Here is a 17,076-nt window from a genome sequence, read left to right on the forward strand (position 1 = left end):
TTCTTACCATAATTAGATTTTGTAGACTGTACCCTTTTATAGAACATAGACTCCTCTTCTGAGGAGTCTACGATTTGGGATACACCACCAAGGGTGAACACAGCAGTAGCCAGACTGACCAAAAAATCTACAATTCCTTTTGGGATGTCTACTCCTTGAAGGATGCTCTGGATTTAAGGAAGTGCAAAAAAAAATTACACCTGTTTTCTGGGGCAGCATTAAGACCTGCGGCTACAGCCGTAACAGCCAGAGGACTTTGCAATTAGGGTAATCATTTGGAAAAATTGATAGAATGGAATACAGAGGAGTGAACCTCGAAAGATTGTCCAAGATATGATGTTGGCAACGGAATTTTGTGCAACTCATCCCAGGATGCAATTAGTCCAAGAACAAATTACTATCACTCCTTTTTGAAGGGGATTATCGGTTTGGCTACTATTTACTATTTACAGATAGTTCCTATCATAACTTACACAAGAAGTATTCCAAAGATCACCAAATCCCAGAAGCTGGGGATAAACAGTATTCAGGAGTTTCAAGATGGAGTCAGGAAGAACCATCCTCAAAGCAATGGAGGCAGGGACATTCCTTACATCAGTAGATCCAAAGGATGCACATGTCCAAATTCTAATTTACCTAAACACATCAAACATTTCTCAGATTTGCAATATTCAAGTCACTATCGGTACAAGTGACCCTTCAGGCTGCTGACATTGCCATGACCACAACTAGAATTTTGGTGAAAGTGGGGCCAATTCGTATGGCCTTTCCTAGAAGACATCATTATAGCAGCATCTTCAGCAGAGAATGTAAAGTGCTACCAGTCATGTGCTGGACCATGGCTGGATCACAAACGAAAAAAGTAATTTATATCCAACACATAGGATATAATTTCTTGGAATGTGTATAGATACAGCAAAAGGGAAGCCTTTTCTGACCTCAAAGAAAACCATGGTTAAAACATGAGGTGTTGTCCCAGAACACCTTGGACCACAGCAGAAGACTGCCTTGGCTCAGGAGTAACTACTGATTTACAAAGGCACAAGCCATATGTATAGGTAGCTTAGGTAATTTATCAAGCTCCTTTGTTTTCAGTACTCCTTTCATAAAGTTAAAATGGACAGTAATGTGAACTTACAGGTGTTGTGCAATATGGTATTTATGAAATTATTGTAAGAGTATCTGTTGTTTGTTTTTTGTTTGGTTTTTTTTTCTCTCCAGAAACCTGAAAGTGGAAAAAGAAGTGGAAGAAAGAGAACTCCTAAAAAGCAGGTAAAGTTGATGTAAAGTTTAAGGTAACTACACTATCCACTCCAATTTACTGAAGATATGGTTTCTTGTTCACATGTTAACACTAGTAGGAAGTTGTTAGGAATGGATATGCAATGGCTAGGACTGAGCTGTAAAGTTCATGGGCACAGGCTACATAATTGATGGAAGGAGATTGGGTAAGATATGGAACATTGAAGATAATTTTTATATGGATTAAAATTGGGGTAAGTGTGGGGTTAAATGTTGAAATTGGATATGTAGGCTACATTGTACCACAATTTCATTCTTTTAAACATTATTCAAAGGCTCCTCTTTAAAAACGTCTTTAGTCTTGTCATTTAAATTATGACCTTGTACTGCATTTCATAAATTACCTTGACTTAAATTTCCATCTGTGGAAGATAACAGACCAAGTTAAGGTCCCTATTTTTGTATGGTGGACAACCTCAGTTGGTAGTTTGTGACTTGGACTTTTCCGTCAAACTAATATTGTGACCGGATTCAATTGAGTAGTATTCTCCAAAGGACGTGCACCATCACTTTGGCAATTTCATTTTTATTATATGCCTGTACTGGACAAAATCACATTAACATTTGTTTTTCTATTATGCTTATTTCATGAAATGTCTTTCCAGGAGGAAGAAGAGGGGGGCACAGCAGAATCCTCAGAAGACCAGTGACCTCAGTTCAATGTCACATATCCTATTCCCTTTCCCACACCTCTACTTCCTGCTCCAGCCCACACAAATAGTGACAAACGTATAGCACCATTTAAAAAAAAAAAACGGAAAACGAAAAACCTCGCCTGACATAACTACTCATGCTGCAATACTCAGGTCATTATTAGTGCTGCCAGTTTTGCGGTAGACTGCTGTGCTAGTACACATTTGAACTTATGCCTTTTATTCTATAATTAACTGCCAGCGTTAATGTTTTCTAAATGGCTAATAATTATAGCAACCTAAACACCTTAAGTTCCAGCACACTGATTTTTTTTATTTTTTTTTTGTCATTGGATCAACTATCAAACATCGTTGGTCTTAAAACGCTTTAGTTCTTTTTTAATATACATTTTAGTTTAAATGCAAGACTCAATATTTTTTATCCAAAGGTAAAATATAAGTAACTGATTTGGCTATTAGTCCATGTCAAGGTATTCTCAGGCAATGCCCACATATGTCTCTAGCCAGTAATTTGGTGTTAATCTCTAATATGCGCCTGGGCAGTGATGAAAATATAGTGTGGCCCTTTATGGTGGTACTCTTAATGCTAATTGTGTAAATGGTGCTGTATTATTGACCATAAATTCATAGATTTTTGCACTAGGTGTTTTTGTTTTTGGGGGGGGTTTTGTAGGCATGCATTTAATATGGTACATACACCCTGAAGCTCTCCATTAATATTAAGGCCACGTTCAGGTTGAAGCATCACAGCAAAATCTGCTCTCCTTGAACACACTTCAGTTACTGAACTTTGTAGATTAAAGTATGAACAAACTGTATAAACAAAGGATTTTACTGTATTGGTAAGGACACTGTTAAATTATGCTAATGAGCAGTTTGTGCTTGTATGTGTTTTATGTGCATAAAGACAAACAAGATGTGGTAGGTGTTTTGCCAAGCTAGTGTTTCCGAATTATATTTGTCAAATGCTGTATGGCCATATCTTTTAAATGTTCCCATTTGGGGAGAGGGACGCCTGAAGTCTGGACTTGGAAAACACTTCATTAAATTATATGGTTTACTTAAAATTTACAATAAAGTTCACATTTTTACTGCAATCTGTGACTCTTCTGTTAAACAACTTTCATGCTTATTACTGAGCTTAGTAGCCAGTTCTATTGTTAACCATGATTGAATTTACTAGGGACATAGTGATTAAATGTCTACCTAAACATTGTATTTGGTACTTCAACCTCCTGTAAAATGCTACTGGTGTCTTTAGAAGGTAAATCCCAAAAACGGGAGGTTTGATGTTTTGTCATTGGAGTGCATGGTTCTATATGTGTGCCATCAGCCAAGACCCATAACAGTTAATAATAATTTGCTGCTAGTGGGTTTTTTTGTTTTTTTTGTTTTCCTTCAAAGTCACATGTTATCCACATCATATGTATTTACTAGGATAAAACAGTGGTAACACTTTTCAAGTAAACTTCAAATGGTGGTTGCCCAGTTAGAGGGTAAGAAACAGCTTAATCAAGGGTGGCAGCCAATAGGTACAGGTTGAAGTCCATAAAACTAGAGATGATTGACATTGTATAGTCATTGCCAAAAGTTTTGAGTGGCACAAATATTGGTTTTCACAAAATTTGCTGCTTCAGTGGTTAGACCTTTGTCAGATGTTACTATGGTATACTGAAGTGAAATTACAAGCTTTTCATAAGTGCCAAAGGCTTATTGATATTTACATTAAGTTTATGCAAAGAGTCAATATTTGCATTGTTGACTCTTCTTTTTGAAGAATCCTGCAATTCGCCCTGGCATGCTGTCAATCAACTTCTGGGCCACATGCTGACTGATGGCTGTCCATTCTTGCCTAATTAATGCTTGCAGTTTGTCAGAATTTGTGGGTTTTTTGTTTGTCCACCTCTTGAGAATTGACCACAAGTTCTCAATGAGATTAAGACTTATCACTTTTTTGCCTTATGGTAAGGTACTCCGTCATACTGAAAAAGGCATTGTTCGTCACCAAACTGTTCTTGGATGGTTGGTTGAAGTTACTCTTGGAACTTGGTACTATTCTTTATTCATGGCTGTGTTAGGCAAAATTGTGAGCAAGCCCACTCCTTTGGCTGAGAAGCAACCCCTCACATGAATGGTCTCCGGATGCTTTACTGTTGGCTGACAGTAGTGATGGTAGCACTCGCCTTTCCCTCTTCAGATAGGTGTTTTTTCAGATTTCCCAAACAATCTGAAAGGGGGGATTCATCAGAGAACATGATTTTACCCCAGTCCTCAGCAGTCCAATCCCTGTACCTTTGCAGAATATCAGTCTGTCCCTGGTGTTTTTCCTGTAGAGAAGTGGCTTCTTTGTTGGCTGGCATGACACCAGGTCATCCTCCATAAGTTTTTGCTTCACTGTACATGCAGATGCACTCACACCTGCCTGCTGCCATTCCTGAACAAGCTCTGCACCAGTGGTGCCCTGATCTCACAGCTGAATCACCTTTAGGAGATTGTCCTGGCACTTGCTGGATGTTCTTGGGCACCCCGAAGCCTTCTTCACAACAAGGAGAGAGGTTCAATAGAAGTTCTTGATCTGATAAATGGTTGCTTTAGGTTCAATCTTACTAGCAGCAATATCCTTGCCTGTAAAGCTCTTTTTGTGCAAAGCACTGATGACTGTATGTGTTAACAAAGGAAGAACATTGATTTCAAGCACCATCCTCTTAAAGCTCTCAGTCTGTTGTTCTAACTCAAACACTACAGAGTGATCTCCAACCTTGTCCTGGTCAAAACTCACCTGCGTTAACGAGAGAATCACTGACCTGATGTCAGATGATCCTTTTGTGGCAGAGCTAAAATGCGGTGGAAATGTTGTTTTTGGGATATAGTTCATGGTCATGGCAAAGAGGGACTTTGCATATACTCCAGAATGTCATGGAGTGCTCAGATGAATTGCAATTAATTTCAAATTGCCATCCTAATACCTGAGGCAGCAGACTTTGTGAAAAAAAACATAATTGTCATTCTCAAAACTTTTGGCCATGACTATACAAGCCTATAAAATGATAAAGCCACATGAATCTATTACTTAAGTCATATAAAGTACCAGAAGTTCATTTGGACTTCTAAATACAGAAATTTGTTACTGAAATCTCAAATTCCATATCTGATGTATCCGAAATCAATATCAAATAAATGATATGATAAATGATAATAATAATATTCCTTCACTGTTATTGGTCATAACCGGGAAGCACTAGTATAACTTTTTTTATAGATTGCTTGTACTTAGGCACTTAATCTCGTGTTAAATCTCTTGTGGGGACATTTATGAAAACTGACATGAAGGAAAGATGGTGTTGAACACAGCAAAAAAAGTTTTTTGTGTTTTTTTTTGTTTTTAAATAGTGCGGTTTAGACAGCAATACTATAGTAGCAACCACTTTTCCTTTCGCTGCCCCCCTGTGTCTGTTCTGCTTCTGTACGAAATGTAAATGGCCTTGCAGGTTATAAATGGATGTATTGCAGAGTTGTTACATATCACAAATCGCAATATACACTTTCCATTAATAGATGCCTTTAACAATACATTTGGCCTTGGGGGGGGTGATGTGAACAGCAGAACTGAGGTGACATGGAGGTTCTGGCTATTCCTGCTGGGACAGTCTATCCATATTGCTGTGAGCATTTCCTTGCTTGTGAATTATGTCAGTTATAAATTTGAAGTGCAAGGCTCCAGTGCAACAGTCTGACACTTTCCCCTGAGGTGTGTTGTAGCCACTTTAAAGGATTATGATCAGTCACCACAGTAAAATGTCGTCCATACAAATAAGGTTGTAGTTTTTTCACCGCCCACACAATGGGCAAACATTCCTTCTCAATTGTGGCATACCCCACCTCCCGGTTTAGTAGTTTTCTGCTCAAATAGGCCACAGGGTGCTCCTGCCCATCTGGCAACACCTGGCTAAGTACTGCTCCCAGTCCATACTGTGACACGTCAGTTTTCACAATAAATTCCTTGTCATAATTGGGCACCAATAGTATTGGAGTATGAACCAGTGCTTCCTTTACCGACTGAAATGCCAGCTCACAAGATGGTTTCCAGTCAACTACTTTGGGGAGTTTCTTCTTGGCGAGATCTGTCAGGGGCTTCGCTACAGTGCTAAAGTTTGGGACGAAATGTCTGTAGTACCCTGAAGTTCCTAAGAAGACTAGTACTTGTCTTTGAGTTGTGGGCCAGGGCCAGTCTCGGATTGCCTCTACCATAGCTGGTTCTGGCTTAACCCTACCTCCCCCCACACGATGACCCAAGTACTGCACCTCTGACATCCCCATTTGACACTTGTCTGCTGTGATGGTCAGACCTGCCCACTGTATTTACTCCAACACTTGCCCTACATGTTTCAGATGGTCTTCCTAGGATCTACTGAAAATGGCAATGTCGTCCAAGTAAGCTTGATCAAAGCCTTTACATCCTTCCAGCAGGTAATCCACCACACGCTGGAAGGTGGTTGGCGCACTCTTCATTCCAAATGGCATGGACTTAAATTCAAACAGGTCAAATGGGGTGATGAATGCTGACCGTTCCTAAGCCTTGGGGCTAGCGGTGTCTGCCACTACCCCTTGCTCAAGTCAAAGGTGTAAATATACTTTGCTCCAGCTAACTCGTCTAACAGTGTCAATTCGGGGCAGGGGATAAGCATCACGGTCACCTTGTTCAACCGGCGGTAGTCTGCGCAAAACCACGTTGTCTTGTCCTTCTTGGGAACCAATACAATGGAGGATGCCCACGGACTGTGCGATGACTGGATCACCCCTAGCTCAAGCATTTCCTGTACCTCCTTGTATATACTTTCCTTGGCCTCTGTTGAGCACCCGATAACCGGGTTGCCTAACTAGACTCTGCTCACCAGTATCCACATGGTGCATCACCAAGGAAGTCTACCAGGCTTTCTACTGAATGGAGTTGCAAAGGGCCACAGCACTGCCTCAAGCTGCTCCCTCTTACGGGCATTCAACTGCTCCTCCCAGCCCACTTCCTCTACACCAACTCCACCTCTGGCATCCGCGAGGAGGTCAGGTAGTGGGTCACTTCCTGGTTCCTTAGTTGGCAAACCGCTGCTACAGACTCCACACGCTCGTGGTATGCCTTAAACATGTTTACTTGGTAGGTCTGCTGCCACCTACTGTCGCTATAATATGACACCACGTAAGTGATGTCACTCAGACATTTTTAGACTGTGTGGTACAGCCCATACAGCATGGAGCTTGTTCTGGCTCCTGGGCATCAGAACAAGGACCTTCTGCCCTACTTCAAACACTCTGGCACGCACGCCCTGATCATACCAAGACTTCTGTTTTGCCTGCGCTTCCGTTAGGTTAGCCTGCGTGAGTCCCATGAGATTCTCTAACCGATCTCTGAGCTTCAACACATACTCCACCATAGGTGGGTAGCTCCCCTTCCCAAGACTCCCGGAACAGGTCAAGCGGTCCACGGAGTCTGCGGCCATATAGTAGTTCAAAGGTGGAGAAACCACTGGACCAGTTCATCCATGAGCTGTCCTTTTGATCGGTTAGGATCTCATTGGGGAACGCTACTGTGCCAAATACTCCAACCAGCGCATCCGCCAACTTTTTCGCAGTTTTGAAGGACAGTGCTACAGCCTCCGGGTAGTGTAGTCCACCATGGTGAGCATGATGTACCTCTCCCTCCCCCCCCCCCCCCCCCCCCTCCCAATTTACTGGGCACAGACAGGGGACCTACTATGTCCACATGCATACGCTGAAAAGGTTCCCCAATTGGCAAAGACCTGTGGGGAGCACGAGCATTGGGGCGCCCGAGACGCTGACACATCACAGGACTTACAGTAGGCCTGGACGTCATCCTATATTATAGGCCAGAAAAAGTTCAGTTGGGCACTTCAGTGTTTGGTATCTTCCCTGGTGTCCAGCCATAGGGATTTAATGGGCAACTGACACTAGTTGCGCGCGAAAGCCCCATGGGGGCTATGTTGGGGTGACTAGGGTCAGTCAAAGGGGGAAGACTGTGGTCAGCTATACACACTGCTGGAGCTGGCATACTGGAACAGGAGCATCACCGGGCACCCCCACAAGATCAGGTTGGCAAGAGACATCATCCTCTGCGTTGCTAGGGGACGTAGCCTTTCCAGAGGCAAAGGGCTGGTTGTTTCCTGAAGAAAAAGCAGATATGGTCTCTTGCTCTGGCCTGGCAGAAGCTGTGTTTGCTGGTAATGGCTGTTGTCTAGCAGCTGTGGTATTTTCCTCTCGACTAGGTTGTGCAGGTGTAAATCCTGAAGACTGTAGTTTAGCAGCTTGGCTCCAGGTAATAGAGTTGAGAAATGCGATCACAATTCCACCCCCAACATTGTTGCCAAACATCACATCAGTCGTTTCGCCATCCATAAAGGAAACCTCTCGCAACTCTCGGCTATCTCCCCAGTCCAGATACTTCCTTGCGACAGGCACTTCCTTCTCCAGTCTATCTGCCACAGTAACTTTGGCAGTGCGACCCTGCAATACTGCAGCAGGATCAATAAGATGGGGACTCACAACAGTAATTGAGGCCCCTGTGTCTCTCAGTCCTTCACCCTGCAGGGGTCCCACTTGGCCTGGCTGCAGTTTTCTCCACATGTTTGTCCAGAAGACCCCCAAAAACAAGTGCCCCTTTCTACTTTGTCATTTTCAGATACGCCACATTCTGTTGGGCTGGCAGGGTTAGAAACTCTAATGGCTTGCCTACGCTAGTTGAGCAAGTCAGCCGGGCCCCAGGACTCGGATTAGGGGCATGAGTCTGGGGTGCTGGGGCTGTGGGACAGTTCATCCTTAAATGGCCAGTTTTCCAGCAATTGTTATACTTCTCCGATGGTCTCTAACTCCCAAGGACAGGGTGGTGCGGTGTCTGGCAAAGGGTACCCAGAAAGTTAGGTACTTTCTTTTGGGGATGAGTAAAAGAGGGCTGTTCCCCAGATTGTACAGTCCTTTAGTGTTGGTTGTTAACCTGGCGCTTCTGCCAGTGTTGCCTCACTGCCACATACTGATCCGCCAACTGGGTGGCGGCTTCCAGGGTGGCTGGTGTCCTGTTCAGTACCCTTTTTTTTTTCTTCACCTCCGGTGCCCACTGTCTGTAAAACTGCTCTCGGCACATCAAGTCTATTACATCCTCCACGGACTGGGCACCTGATCCGCGCACCCACTTCCTGGCAGACTCCCGCAGCAGGTTAGCAAACTCCTCATGGGTATCGTGGAGGTTCTTGGTAAAGTCCTGAAACTTCAGACGATGGGTCTCTGGGGTATTAGTGTACTGTTTAAGGAGTGCCCTTTTCACTATCTCATAGTCTGCACAGTGCTTTGTGGGCAAACCACGGTAGGCCTCCACTGCAGTGTGGGCATCGGATGCTTAACCCATTCCTCTCTGGGTACAGCATGTAGCCTGCAGGTCCTTTCAAATACCTGCAGGTGCTCATCAATATTCCCAACATAGTCCTCAAATTTAGGGCAAGGTAGAGATGACGGTCCTGATCCTTTATCTTTCGTCTTGGCGACATGCCTCGATGACCTGTACCCGCTCAGCTGCAGTCGCATCGTCCCCTAAGGACGCCAGTTGGATATTTAGCCTGGCTGCCCTGCGCTTATCATAGGGCAGAGGGGCTGGTTGTGCGGGTATAGTCTGCTGTGTACAGGTTGCTGCTGTCTGTGGGTCTGGTTCACCTTGTTTCCGGTCGTCAACCGGGCCGTTGCCTTGGCCACTGCAGCCAACAGTTTCCTCCACCTGGGTACCATGCTGTTGGTGCCATTCCCTCAGCGTCTCATCTGCGCCCTGTTTGGTAAATGGCTGATGTCAGTGCCCATGGCAGTGCAGTCTCGAGGTCTGCCCTGGACACATTGGTGTAATCAGACATCATGTGTGTTCTTATGGCTCCAGTTATTCCTTTCCTGAATAACTCTGCTTACCTGACTGGTGCATGAAAAGCCGCCTGCGGATATCCCACCTCTTGCCACCAGAAATCTGACAGGATGGACAGCCTATGCCACCCTGTCTGTTGCTGGGAACTGGCTGGGCTTAATTTGCCACCGTTCCATTTCGTTATCCCAAATGCTTACAAATACTGCCACCACTGGGCTCCTTACCGGCATCCAGAACCGGCTTCCTTCTGGGTAACTGTCACTGCTAGGGTACCCCCTTGCTGGTACACCTGGTCTGGTACTCCTGACCTCCTTCCTATGGATCAGGGTTGCTGTGGATGGAAACCCCTGGCCGATCACAGTGGCCAGAGCTGCTGGGTAGCGCGGTCCAAACCTCAGACAGCCGGGAGCAAATTGGACCCAAAATCTAATCTCTAGATCACAGGATATTCAGAATGGATAAGTTCTCAAGCACGTCTTTGAAGCAAGTGATGTTTATTTGCTTTCACACTGGTGGAAGGTACCAGTGATCAGGTCAGATGGAACAAGAATGATACATTCAGTACAAACCAGTGCTGTTTTATACAGTTTTGGACACAGCCTCACAGGGTAAGCCAGGCCCTGAAGTCTGAGTTGTTTTTAGTAACAGGATGCAATATGTCATGGAAACATGGATTTAAATGCACTTTATACTTTTATTTACAATTTTCTGCGATATCCTGAATCCCATTGATCTGAGATTTTCTTTCACTTTAACCAAGATACAGGCAATGGCTCCCGGCCGTGCATTCAAGTGTTGGTCACTCACATTGAATGGACTTATTTAGCATTTCCTGCTATCTGCAAAACAGACTTCCTCCTCACATATGCCTAATTGGGTACTTCCTGAAGCAAAGTTACGAAAACTCCAAGCAAGATATTTTCTCTACCAGAATACACTAAAGACTTCCTCAACAAATGCTTATTGCATCAGAAATGAATTTCAGAAATGAATGGCATTCCTCTACAAAGTGCCAGACAATCTAGTAAAATCAGTACATTGCAATGATATAAATAAAAGCCCTCCTCTATTTTCTTTAAATACATTTATACCATATTATTTATAAGTGATCCAGTCAGTTACTCAGGACCACTATCTTACTGGTAGCCTCAAAGGAGAGAGGGGGAGAAGCTTGAATGGATAGACAGCAGTCCGTGAAAGTGACAAGGAACTGGTGAGGTGTTTTATACCCTGTACGTTGTCTGTGCCAGACTGTAGTGTTGTTTATTGCAAGTTATTTAAATATGTTCATTGCTGTTTGGTGCTACCATTTTGTTAAATAAACGTATAAATTTATTTCTTCATAATTGAGGGCAAGCAGTGGGGGTCACCCAGTCCTGGTTAGGCAAGCTGGGTAGAGCTGCAGGGGATACACATGAGGTGACGTCCAGGACTCGGCAAATATCCAAAGCACTAACCCTGCACGCTACAGTCTGGCATAGTTTCTTGGGTACCAGTAACCAGTAGTTGGGAGCTGCAAAGGATCCTATAGGCTTGGGCTCAGTGCGTTCACCTTTTGGGCAGTACAGAACAGTGGTTCGTGTCCCACAAGGAGGATTACAGGCAGGTAACCCCGGCAATAGGCTAGGAATACAGTCCGCCTATAAGCGAGACAAGTGTGGCACAAAAGAAGGATGTTGTATCGGCTGGAGTAGGGTCTGCATGCCCTCTCAGAGGTACTAAGTGAAGTGAGAGTAGGACAGAACCCTGCTGCAGATACTGTTCAAGGCTTGGAAGTGCTTGAAGCAAATGCGTGGTAGTGGTTCAACAGCCCCACTGTCTATATGAGTGGGTAGGAGCCCCACTGAGTAAATGTAATGCCTGCAGTAGGCAGGAGCTATGGTCCAACTACAGAGTAGCCTGGCAGCCGGTCTGTGCACCCAGCCAGCAGTGTGAGATTTTGGGCCAAGTCCTTGAGAGTTGGGAGTGATTAGTGGGTCTCTGCCCCACAGATTACGCAGTGGTGGGTTGTATCCGCACAACAAGTAGAGTGGGTCCCAGCCCCACCATAAAGATGGCCCCAAAAGATCCTTTAGAAGGGATGGACCGGATGGTGTTAGTAGCTGAATGTCAACTGCGTGGTGTTGCCTATTTCTATCAGGATCATGGGGAAATCATCCAGGACATCATACGTGATCAAGCAAACCCAGTCAAATCTTTCAGCGACTACTGATGGTGGATCCTTAAATGGGGTCCCAAGATGAGTCTCCTGGAGCAGCTGGATTTCTCAGAGGAGTGTTTTGAACTGGCACAAGAAGAGGCATCAGATTTTGGACAGTTCAATAGCCCGATCTGGCAAGACCAGTGCTGACGGGTGGAAGCCGAAAGGCAACGCCTGCAGCAGCTTCTTCCACTAGCTGAAGAAGTGGTCACCCAGTCTATGGAGGTCATCCCCAGGAAAAAGAAGCCCCATCCAGCTGCTGATATTATGGGGTCCGCTACGGTGAAACACCTTGCTCCCCAGCCAACCAGGCTGGGGAAGGGCTATGTCAAAGTGGATGCTGGGATGGACGCAGCTAAGGAGGAGAGTCTGCAACCAGCAGGTGGATGCTAGGAAGCACAGCTTGCAACCCCCTTCTCTCAATGGGGGAAGGTCACAGCAAAACTCAGTGGCTAGCCTGAGCTGTGTTACAACTGGCCATTGGCAGGCTTGGAGGATGAGGACTTGGTAAGTGAATTCCTGCCACCAGCTGCCTTGAATGTTACACTGGGGAAGGTTCCAAGTGAAATTTGACTGGCGGGGAAAAGAACAGAAAGCTCAGCATGTTGTTGCCACTGGGCCAGATCATGAGTTACAGCCTGCTGTACATCTGGGTACCGCAACTGAGATACCATCAGTTGCACCCAGGACTTGGCACTGGTTTCCCTAGTCTGTTTACCCCCCCCCCCCCCCCCGGCCCCTCTGTGAATGAAATGCTCCCTCCAGATGCACCTGAAGCGAAGGAGGTGAGCAGGAGCAGTGAGAAGCCCCTATGTACCCCAACTCTTGTACCATATTATTTTGGGAAGGAGAACTCAGGCCCAGATTTTTTGGATGGCATTCTGCTGGGACCGCTCAATGTTTTAACTTTAAAGAGTGACTTGGCTTTTGAGGGGGAGAGCTGACTACAGGACCTTTTAGGTCTGTGTACTACTCTGCAGCCAGCTGTGACTTATTGGGTGGGAAATGCCAGTGGAGAGAGCTGTGCGTTAACCCTGTTTACCCATATAGATTTGCTGGGGATTGTGATTTCTGTGGACACAGACCAGTGCAGAAAGAAATGGGGCTTCTGGAGTTTGCCCCCAGTGCTGCTGAGTGACTGCACTGGCTGAGGCTTGTGAAGTGCCATCGGACATATTGACATGTACCGTTTCCCTTGCCTGCTTGTCCAATCAAGCAGCCATGGGATTTGTTTGGCCAAATTCTCTGGGACACCGGTGGGGAACTCAAACTATAGACTGCAGCCTACAATACCCCGCACCCAGTTGACACTCAGAGGGTCAATGCAGTGGCTTAAGCCAGGAACTTTGGACTTGGGGGAGGAAGTTTGCTTGGTGCATACCACGGCCATTCTGGAACCAGGGTTGAAAACGTGGGGGAGGAAAGTGGTGAAACTAGGTATTGATATCCCCTCAACCAGTCTGCACCTTGTTTCTCACAAACTGTGGACTATAAAAACATAATTTTTCTAGCCCCCCTGGTTCCCCATATTTGTCAGTCATATTTAAATTTGTATATATTCTATTTTAAAGTAGCTAAAATGTCTGCCAGCATATTTTTCTTATCTTGCAGACTAGTCCATTGTTTTTAGCCTAGTCAAAAGGATTATTGTCCACTAGTCCTGTATGAATGTGCATCACACCAGGAGGTCTCATGTATTAAGATGGGGAAAAGGTCCACAAACAAACAGACTCTATGTTTAATTACAGAGGACTGTATTGTATATTTAAATGTAATATGTCTGGATTGTGATCTCTCCTGTTTAAACAAACTCTGCTGTATAGCCAAAGAACAATACCTATCCTTAATTATATCAAGAGTGGCTTACCCGTTATCCCTTTTGTCTGTATGTTTACCTGTGAAAAGGTAAACACAGAAAAGGACCAATCAGACAGGTCCTGAAATTGCTGATGAGGTAATTTTTGGGCTTTAAAAGAGCGCTCCAAAGCACAGCAAATTGGCATCCACAACCGAGGGATAGCTGAAGTCAGGCTGGCGTTGAGGTCTAGATCTCTGTCCCTGACAGGAGACGGACAATCGGTCCCTAGAGTACTGACTTGGCCCTGATCTACCTCTACAAGGTCTTGGGGAGCTGTGTGTCTTCCAAAAGCGGAGTGACAGTGACTCGGGACCCCTACCTTACTGGTAGCATCAAAGGGGAGCGGGGAGAAGCTTGAATGGATAGACAGCAGTTCCTGAAATTGACAAGGATACTGGTGAAGTGTTTTATACCCTGTATGTTGTCTGTGCCAGACTGTAGAGTTATTTATTGCAAGTTATTATTTAAATATGTTCGCTGGTGCTACCAGTTTGTTAAATAAACTTTATTTTATTTTGGATATTTGTCTTGGAAATGGTACCAAGTAGGCCAGCTGTGTGGCACAGATGGTTACCTTAAAACTGGTATCTTCATAGAGGATAAATTAAGAACTAAACCCCGTGTGTTCTGGTTACTCCCTCATCTGGTTTTTCTCAGGTGGCACGCCTCCTGTTGATTTACTCTGTCCACTAACAATTTGGCCACACTTATCCCATGAGGCCACTTTCGGAATATTTTCCAGGGCTTATTTAAATTCCCAATCTGCTCCTGCAGTGGGGAGAAAGGAGTATGTGGGATACTGTATAATCCATATCGGTGGTCGAAGGGGAAATTTAGAAGTGGCAGTATGGAGAACGTAAGTGAATAGAATTTTATAGTTTTGCAATGAAGGCAGTAAGTAAGAGACGTGGCAATATGGCATACCACTATATACACCTCCACTTCGAGAACTGATACATATAACACATCCCAGTACATAGTATTAGGAGAACCATCTGCTGTCAGTTGCACATCTGGGAGTGAGATTCATCCAAACAGTGTCTACTTTCTGCAGTTCAGCTGTTAAAGTGCAGCTCAAAGCCCAGGGATCAGTCTGCTCAGAGTAGTGATTCAATTACATTGCAGAGTATACAGGCTGGGGGTCTGTAGTGCCTCACTGCCAGGCAGTGTGAGGGGACAAACATACTGATATTAGTGTCAGCCTTTAGTATCACTGAATTACTGTAGGTGTGGGGGACCTGACATTAGCCTCTATATATAGAAGATATCAGGCTTGTGTGTGTTTGTATATATGTGCAATTGTGCCCTTATATTTAGGTTGACTCTAATAAATCACATTTCATCATGTTATTTTTGTGAGAGGGGGTCATGGTGTTTGAGGTGCTACAATTTAAAAAGTATTAATCTGAAATTTGCATGCCAGTGGAGAACTGTCTATGGGTGCTGCATGCCAAATTTCAGAAAAAAATAAAAAAATTACACGTTAGGAATAATCTAAAGTTGAAAATCTTGGGGTTTTTTTTTTCCACTTCCTGTTTTGGAGGAGTAATACTGGTCATTGGGCTGGTTGTGATTAACTGAGGCGTGTGGTCCTTCCATTCCTCAGTTGTTCCATGAGTGACTATTCTTCTTATTATTTTTTATTTATAGGGTGCCACTAGGTAGCCGTAACATAATTTTTCTAGCCCCCCTGGTTCCCCATATTTGTCAGTCATATTTAAATTTGTATATATTCTATTTTAAAGTAGCTAAAATGTCTGCCAGCATATTTTTCTTATCTTGCAGACTAGTCCATTGTTTTTAGCCTAGTCAAAAGGATTATTGTCCACTAGTCCTGTATGAATGTGCATCACACCAGGAGGTCTCATGTATTAAGATGGGGAAAAGGTCCACAAACAAACAGACTCTATGTTTAATTACAGAGGACTGTATTGTATATTTAAATGTAATATGTCTGGATTGTGATCTCTCCTGTTTAAACAAACTCTGCTGTATAGCCAAAGAACAATACCTATCCTTAATTATATCAAGAGTGGCTTACCCGTTATCCCTTTTGTCTGTATGTTTACCTGTGAAAAGGTAAACACAGAAAAGGACCAATCAGACAGGTCCTGAAATTGCTGATGAGGTAATTTTTGGGCTTTAAAAGAGCGCTCCAAAGCACAGCAAATTGGCATCCACAACCGAGGGATAGCTGAAGTCAGGCTGGCGTTGAGGTCTAGATCTCTGTCCCTGACAGGAGACGGACAATCGGTCCCTAGAGTACTGACTTGGCCCTGATCTACCTCTACAAGGTCTTGGGGAGCTGTGTGTCTTCCAAAAGCGGAGTGACAGTGACTCGGGACCCCTACCTTACTGGTAGCATCAAAGGGGAGCGGGGAGAAGCTTGAATGGATAGACAGCAGTTCCTGAAATTGACAAGGATACTGGTGAAGTGTTTTATACCCTGTATGTTGTCTGTGCCAGACTGTAGAGTTATTTATTGCAAGTTATTATTTAAATATGTTCGCTGGTGCTACCAGTTTGTTAAATAAACTTTATTTTATTTTGGATATTTGTCTTGGAAATGGTACCAAGTAGGCCAGCTGTGTGGCACAGATGGTTACCTTAAAACTGGTATCTTCATAGAGGATAAATTAAGAACTAAACCCCGTGTGTTCTGGTTACTCCCTCATCTGGTTTTTCTCAGGTGGCACGCCTCCTGTTGATTTAACTCTGTCCACTAACAATTTGGCCACACTTATCCCATGAGGCCACTTTCGGAATATTTTCCAGGGCTTATTTAAATTCCCAATCTGCTCCTGCAGTGGGGAGAAAGGAGTATGTGGGATACTGTATAATCCATATCGGTGGTCGAAGGGGAAATTTAGAAGTGGCAGTATGGAGAACGTAAGTGAATAGAATTTTATAGTTTTGCAATGAAGGCAGTAAGTAAGAGACGTGGCAATATGGCATACCACTATATACACCTCCACTTCGAGAACTGATACATATAACACATCCCAGTACATAGTATTAGGAGAACCATCTGCTGTCAGTTGCACATCTGGGAGTGAGATTCATCCAAACAGTGTCTACTTTCTGCAGTTCAGCTGTTAAAGTGCAGCTCAAAGCCCAGGGATCAGTCTGCTCAGAGTAGTGATTCAATTACATTGCA

This window comes from Mixophyes fleayi, chromosome 2 (assembly GCF_038048845.1).
Source record: "Mixophyes fleayi isolate aMixFle1 chromosome 2, aMixFle1.hap1, whole genome shotgun sequence".
NCBI lineage: Eukaryota > Metazoa > Chordata > Amphibia > Anura > Limnodynastidae > Mixophyes > Mixophyes fleayi.